Genomic DNA, 8,099 nt, shown 5'->3' with positions numbered 1-8,099 from the left:
AGCAAGCTTACAAGGAGTCTAAAACTGCATGGTACGTTATCCAGGAAAAAACACTGTCTATTTCCTAGCCTATATTTTAAGTCAAGGTTTAATAAACTATATACCTCTATCACCAGATTAAGCAGAAATTATTCCTCCAGTAACTGTACATAGCAATAAGGTGTCTTTTCCTAGTTATTTTCTGGAACTTTTCTCCCCTTTCTCTCATCCTCACCTTCCAATTTAGAAATAACCTCCCCTTCAAGTCAATGACTCATAAAAAGCCTGTAAAAGGAAAGTGGAAAAGCCAAAATAACTTCAGAGATGTCTGAATCATTCAACTGAGGGAAAGATCAGACATTGACCATGATGGAATCCAAGATATAAGGCAAGCCTGAACTAACATCCCATAACAAAGTAACACGCAAATGTGAAGATGCTCCAATGAGAAGGAAGTATGCGTATGCCCTTTACACAGCCTTTTAATATATTACCAGCAGCTTTCCTCTCTCTAGTCTTGGCAGTATGCCCTACCTACCAATTTTAGAGTAAGTTAGAAGGCAATTAATGTCCTGGCAGATAGGAAACAATAACGTCACAGGAGGGCCTGGTCATTATTATGGTACTTTGGGTAATAATGGCTCTTGCACAGCCTTAGTGACTAGGTGTCATAGAAAACATAGAATTAGGCCAGCTCACTAAGAGGACTTGCCATCTAAGTTCAGGAACATAACAAAGTGACTATCACAAAAACAGGAAAAGTGCCACAAAGGTCAGCTAGCTATCTGTTCTATTTCGTACATACACACAAAAATTATTTATAAATATTTTTGCTCACACATGGCTATACGCTCAATACTTCTCCCATTCCTTATGAAATTAAGAAAAGAAATGTAAAATAAACATGAACAACCCAGTAAGAAGAAAGAAAATCTTAAAAGAGGGGAGGTTTTTAAGGTCTATTCTTTGATCCAACAGAAGACTATTGTGTTCTTAAAGCCCATGCAGTACTAGAAAGGTGATTGCTTATACCCTATGTCTTGATTTTGCATGCACAAAGTAACCTTATCACGTAATTACTGCATCCAACTTCTCTTTTCTTTCCTGTGTTATGTGCTTCTCCACTCTCTCAAGGCCCCCTGTTAGAAAGCAAGAACACTGGAGTCGGGGAGTCTGCAGCTTTGTGTGGTGTGGCTGTCTGTGGAGGTGGTGCAGATAGTATCTGTTCAGAGCCACTTGAGCAAGACCAGGATGACAGGTATATTAAAGGCAAAAAAGAGCCTTTCTAAATCCTTATTAAGTGGAAAATGAAGGACTCAGAGTGATGTCCCAATATCTAAGGAGCAGTATGATTTGCTTCCGGCTTTACTGTATGCTGATGCTACATTTTGCTCTCTTTTCTTTGCTACTCCTGTCCTCTTTTCATCAGATCACTTTTCAAGGGAGCAGGATCCAAGTCTCCTTTCATTTCTATTTTAGTCTAGGGGGGGCATTCTCACTAGGGAAAAGCTCCATTTTTTTTTTTTTCAGATGTACCGCCCGCCCCTGCACCCCTGCATTCTACACACAGTTTGAAATGAATTAGAGAAACAAACAACTGGTGGAGAAGAAAATCACTCAGATAGCAGACAAGGGACAGAACTGCCTGCTGCTAGCAGTTGGAGAAAAGCCAAGATATCTGATAAGAGGTGGTTCCCTGAGTTAGGGTTCCCCGAAGGTAGAGGCTGACAGGAATGAAGGGATTGGAGAGGAGGGAGAGGAACAGTGGGGGGAGGGGAGAGGTAAGAGATGAGAGAGAGAGAGAGAGAGAGAGAGAGAGAGAGAGAGAGAGAGAGACCAGCAGAGAAGAGGGTAAAGAAAGCTAGAAAGAGAGGCAAGAGGCCACAGTGTGCTGAGCCAGTTTAGAGTCCTACTCCCACCTCCCTGGCTATGGACTTTATACCAGCTTACACAATTATACCGGCAAAGTACAGCCTCTGCCACTGCTTGAAAGGAGAACCATGCCAAAACTCTACCATGTGGGACAGACAGTTGCTTATTGCCACCTGGAAATCCTCCCTGCTGCTCTGGCACCAGGGCAAAGCTGACCAGGAAGGATAGATTCCTGCAGCCAGCCAACGAGTGTATCTTCACTTGATTTCATAAATGTGACCACTGGCATGAAGCTCTGGATGAACAAAGGGAAACTATGTGGAAGAAGATGTTTTTACCATTCCATACTCGGGAGCTTCCAGCACAGGGAAGTGCCAAGCTGCTTTCCATGCTAGAACAAAGCACTGTGGTTTCAAAGTTCAAGGCTCTGTTCCATGGATAGGAAGAAGCAAAACAAAAAAGATCTGTAGAAGAGAGTGTCCTCTTGGGCAGAACCATTTGCTTTTCAATTCTAAGGCTCAAGTGATTTTTCAATAGTACACCGTATCTTCTCATTACTCAATGAATGTGTTCATCCTCAAGAGAAGTGTGTGTGCCACTCTACCGTGGATGCTTTGCGTATTATAGGTGAGATGGCTTAAGTGCTTCTAGTATAAAACGGATGGGCTGCAGCTCTCAGTTCTGCCATTGTGCTATTTAATGAAGGTGCTGGTTACTATTAATATCACCAAATCTATGGGTGGACCAGCCATTCTTCTGCAGCAGGAAGTAGGCTGCTTAAAACACTTAGCATCATTTAAACTTTTGTCCATCCAGGAAACACAAAGAGTTTCCTGGAAACATGGCTGCACTCCAAGGATTTCAGAAAGTAGAATGCCTTCTAGAACTCCAGTGCCCCCGTCACTTGAAATCTCGTGAGAAAGTAGACTTGAACTCAAACTCTTGAACTTACTGTGTTCAAATCCTGGCTCTGCGCAGCATTTACGAGCTATGTGACTTTGGGAAAGTTGATTCATCTCCCTAAGCTTCAATTCCTTCCTTTATAAAATTAGATATGTATCACTTATCTTTTGCTACATAACAAAAGATAATGTACCCAAAACTTAGTAGCTTAAAACAACATTTGTTATCTCCGTATCTGTGGGTCAGAAATCTTGGTGCAGCTTAAGTGGGTCCTCTAGCTGTGGGTCTCTCACGAGGCTGCAGTCATCTCAAGGCTGGGTTGGCTTGGATCTGCTTCCCAGCTCACTACATCACTGGCGGGACTCGAGAGCACACAGCTTTTAGGCTAAGGCCTTTGATCCTCATGAGCTATTGGCCCGAATCCTGGTGCCTTGCCTTGTGGGTCTCTTCACAAAGCATCTCAATACATGGCAGCTTACTTTGTCAGAGCAAGCAAGCAAGAGGGTAGGAGACAGGGCTAGCAAGACAGAAGTCATAGTCTTTTTAAATCCAATCGCAGAAGTGACATCCCATCACTTTTGCCACCTTCTATTAGAATCAAGTCATTAGGTCCAGCCTACACTCAAGGAGAAGGGATTATACAAGGATTTAAGTACCAGGACAGATCACTGGAGCCACTTTCAGAAGCAGCCTGCTTTACAATAATAATAATAATAATAAATAATACCTACTTATAGATTTCATTTAAAGAGTAAATGAAAGAAAATGTTCAATTCAGGGCCTGGCATATATAATAACTATTATTACATTAATGTTATTATTACGTATGTAATGATTGGTCTTTTCTCCCTTCTAGCTACTAGAAGGAAGCCTTTTATGAGGACTAAATGAGATAATCTACATAATTCAAGAAGGACCTGACACATAGTAAGTACTCAGTAGCCATCAGTTATTAATGTTATATGAGTGTGTGATATCTGGTTGCTTTTCCAAGCTACTAGAAGGATATGCTACGACTATGGTAACTTTTCAAGGATGGTCTTATTGTCAAATAATTTGTCTCATTTATCCTTGTGTGTCTTATCCCTCCCAGACCACAATTTCAGATTTCGGGTTCATAAAATATGACCAACAAAGCCACGATCCAGTCTAATTTCCTGCCTGCCCTATACTAACTAAGAAAGGTATGCTCAAAACCAATAAGATGAGCTAATTGTGGCAGTACCTCCTATATGCAGAAATCTGAGCCTGGCTCCATGAAAGTTCCAAAGAGAGGGGAGCATGCTCAGAATGAGCAGGGACTAAGCTGTGTGACCTTTGTCCCTTTCAAAGAAGCTAGTCACTGTGAGTCTGAGTTATTCCTCAACCGAGGATGACAGAAAGGGGCTCCTACCCAGGCTCTGTGGATGGAGTAAGGGCACCCAGGAGGAGGTTTCCATGCCTGGAGCAGTAAGAACCAAGACTGAAGAAAGGGCAATTGCGCAATTAGACAGTTGGAAGAAGGGAGTTCAGTTCACAAGGTGAAGGAAAAAGCACTAAGAGGTAGGAGTGAACCAGCAGAAGTGGGTTGAAGCTGTCTTCCTTATAAGGGAGGAGGATATTGAGGACTGGCCTGTGGCCAGAGAAAATGAGGAACTATAATCAAGGAAACCCCTTTACTCTGGCTTTGAGTCATTTCTCAGCGCGCACTCATGATACTATATGAAAAAGACAGGGAGGAAAAAAACTCCTAAAGTATAAATGATCTTCAAACCAAAACACTACAGCAAGACAAAACTTCAAGCGCATAGCTCATCTTATCTTCTCAGGCCAGGGGTATCTATTCAGATAATCTCTCCTCTGCTGCCTCCTCCCCCACCCCATATTTGTACATGTTTTTTCCTTGTGTTCCATGCAGAAGAAAAAAACTGTCCTCGCAAGGAAATGCCTTAGGACCCTTTAGACTGGAACTGTTTCCTGAGCCAGAGTCACCTTCTTGAGCAGCTTCTGCTGTGGTGTTACACCATTAGAGTTCAATAAATACTTGCAGATATTGACAATTTCCACCTCTGCCTCCAAATCAAGTCACCTGTGCAGATGTGATTTAAACAGGCCCACTGATTTTCTGATGCACCAGCCCTGACCCCTTCTCCTCCTGGGATGTTCCCAGACATTATCAGGTTTGTGCACAGAAAGGCTCAAAGCAGAAGTTGCTGAAAAAGTCCTATGAGGTTACAAAACAAGTGTGTGGCAATATCAAGTAAGTTCCTCTCCCTGCGACTTTTGTGTCCTCTCCTCCTAACTCTGTTTCCTCTGTGTTTGAGAAAGAGGAGCCCGTAAGTCTCAGTACCTCTCAGTGGCCGGAGGAGACATCTGTCTGATCCTCTGCAGAATGGCTGATTTTAGAAGGGAAAGAAGGTTGTGAGGAGATGAGGACGTGTTCCCAGGAAGTCTGCCTACACAATAGGGATGGTGGATTTATTTACTCAGCCCTTTCCTACAGGCAGCCAGAACAGCAGCCATTTCATTTTGCCTTCAGGAAGTGTATTTCGTGGTAGGCTTTCTTTCTTTTCCTGTTAGTTTCCTGCAAAAGGACATCGGTGTCTTCTCAGCGCAGCAGCTGATAAGAAGGAAGTTCTTGTTCAAGTGGAGACAAACATATTTCCCGCTCAGACTCAGACTATTCCGAGGGCACAGAGAACTGGGTCTGGATGTAGAAATGAAAGAATCTGATTTTCACACCTATTTCCCCTGGTGCCATCTTCCTAAAATACTTTCTCTAGTGGGATACAGTAATTACATCTTCCACTTGTGTAGAATTTCACACATTTCCAAGGTAGCGTCACACTGTACAGAAGCAGAGTCAGAGGCACTTTGGAGTTACTTTGGAAGGTGAATATGAGAAGGCTTTGGGGTCAACATTCTGTTCTGGGGAGTTTATACAAAGAGTACAGGTTTACCCTAAGTTGGATTCCATTTACTAGCTCCTACTCATCCTACAGCTCTCGCCTTCTAAGTTACTACAACAAGGGGGCCTCCTGATAGCCCCTCTGCCAGCCATGATCGATTGCGTGCCCCTCTTATACATACTACACTTCCATGTTGGAAACACACATCCCAATGTAAACTTGCTTAGTTACTAGCCCTCCTGCAGCCAGTCAGCATGGTGATACCACATCCATCCTGCACACAGCTGCCGAGCACAGGGCCTGGCCACAGTACTTCACTAAGTATTTAGTGAATGAATGAATCAGGAGTTGTCTCTAGGAGCAGCCTTGCCATCATTTATTTTGGGGTGGTGCTCTGGGAATTATAAAAAAGTATGTGCTAATTATCATATAATGATCACTAGTGGTTATAGTAATTAGCAGGTAAAAGCAGTGGTGGAGTATGACTAAATAAAGCCCTCCATCAGGATGTACGGAGCCATCCCTGCACTCCGATTTTGGAATCCCACTGCCAGTCTCTGTTGGACTCCCACACACAGGGTCATTCCTTTGGGGAAATTCTGTTCAGAGCTGTCAACGCTGGGGACAAGGAGAGCTCGATTTCCTCTGACTCGGTGAAACCATACTGGTCTGCAAATTAAACTGAAATATCAGGCCCATGGTGGCCCTCAGGCTCTGGAGACAGATTTCCCCATCAAGGGTCTGCATTGAGTCACCCCTCCTCCAGACTTAAAAGAACAAACAAAACACTGGGTGGTGAACACACAATATGACATATAGATGATGTATTACAGAATTGTACACCTGAAATCTTTGTAACTTTACTAACAATTGTTGCCCCCAAAAACTTTAATTTAAAAAAAAAAATTCAACTCCTCAGGATGAATGGTGGCAGCAAAGACTCATCCTGCTAATTTCCTCCTCCTCCCATGGGGGTCGGGGTTCGTGGCCTCCACGGGAACAAGAGGGCAATCGGAGAGAAGAGATTTTTTTCTTTCCATTCCTTCCTACCTCACAAGCTCTTGGCCTGTGGTTTCCTCGTCTTCTCCTGAGGGGAGGGGAGGACTGAGGACAGAGAAGGAGGAAAAAGAAGACAGAGGACACAGTACTTTCATGGCTCTGAGACTGAGGTGGGGAGTGTACCCTGGGATAAAGGACGACAAGACATGAAGAATCTCTGGAGATTCTGCAACAATTCTCACATCCCAGACATCCAAGCCACATCCCAGTTGCCAGGACACCAGGGAACCAGAAATGCAGTCAGTGGGAGGTGATGACAGCAAAGAAGCAGGCAGATCTGATACATAGGCCCCTCCAAAGAACTACGCCTTTGGCAGCACTGCAAACTCAATGGGTAATGAAAAGGAGTGGGCGTGGAGTGTGAGACCTTGAATCAGAAGGCCTATACTCTATTTCTAGTTCAGTCACCAATTCAGGGGAGAACCCCAAGCAAAAGGATGAATGTGGCTTAATCAGCTACCTATGTAGATGTTTGCAAGAGACTTGAAATCTCTAGATGAAAAGAAATGCCAGGAAAAGCTATTATTATTGAGTGTTGATTATATAGGAGCCAGAGCATTTGAGCTCCTGCATTGAAATCAGAGGCCACAGTATTTTCATTTTGGGTGGACCAGCGCCTGGAGATCTGTTTTCTAATAACCTCAGTTGAGAACAGGGTCATTATTGAAGTCCATAAGGAATACAAATGGAAATCTCATCACTGGTGGGTAGAAATTTCCAACCAAGCGCCCGTCATTTTTCTGTGCAGACAGATCCTGGCCAGGCAAAATTTGCCTACAGGGATGTGCAGGCTGTGACCTGATGACACTTCGCCCTCTCAGTCTCTCTCTCAGGCTCTCTTTCTCCTCTCTCTCTTTCATGTGCATAAAGCTACTTAGAAACTTTGACTCATCAAGGGACACTTAAGAAACTCCAAAATGATCACCCCCATTGTGAATCTCCATCTTCAACCACAGAGCCTTTTCCTTTTTATTTGACAGTTACATAACCCTGTATTCTTCTTCTCTATTCACCCCCGTGTATACTGCACTATAAATACACTCAGCTATTCATGCCTACTCCTTCCCCTGGTTTCTGTTCTGCAAACGGTTCAGATTGCCCTGTCAAAGGGATGTGTTAGTCATGGAGCTCTTAAGTGACAGAATATTCCCCTTCCTGCTCTCTAATAAACTGACTAGACTCATAACAGGACTTTAATCCAAGTCCACACAAACGCTTACCTATCCTGAATTACCTAAGCAGCAGCCATCCATGGCCACAGTCATCACAGGAACAGATATTATTTCTCTGCTATTGTATAAAGTGGTCAAAGGTTGTCTAGCTGATGCAGAATGAATCACTTCATAAAGCCCGAGCTGCTTGTAAACCAAGAAAAAGCTCAAGAATGGACATGTGACT

Source organism: Rhinolophus sinicus, linkage group LG03 (genome assembly GCF_036562045.2).
Source record: "Rhinolophus sinicus isolate RSC01 linkage group LG03, ASM3656204v1, whole genome shotgun sequence".
NCBI classification, from domain to species: Eukaryota; Metazoa; Chordata; class Mammalia; order Chiroptera; family Rhinolophidae; genus Rhinolophus; species Rhinolophus sinicus.
This window is presented reverse-complemented; position numbering follows the sequence as displayed.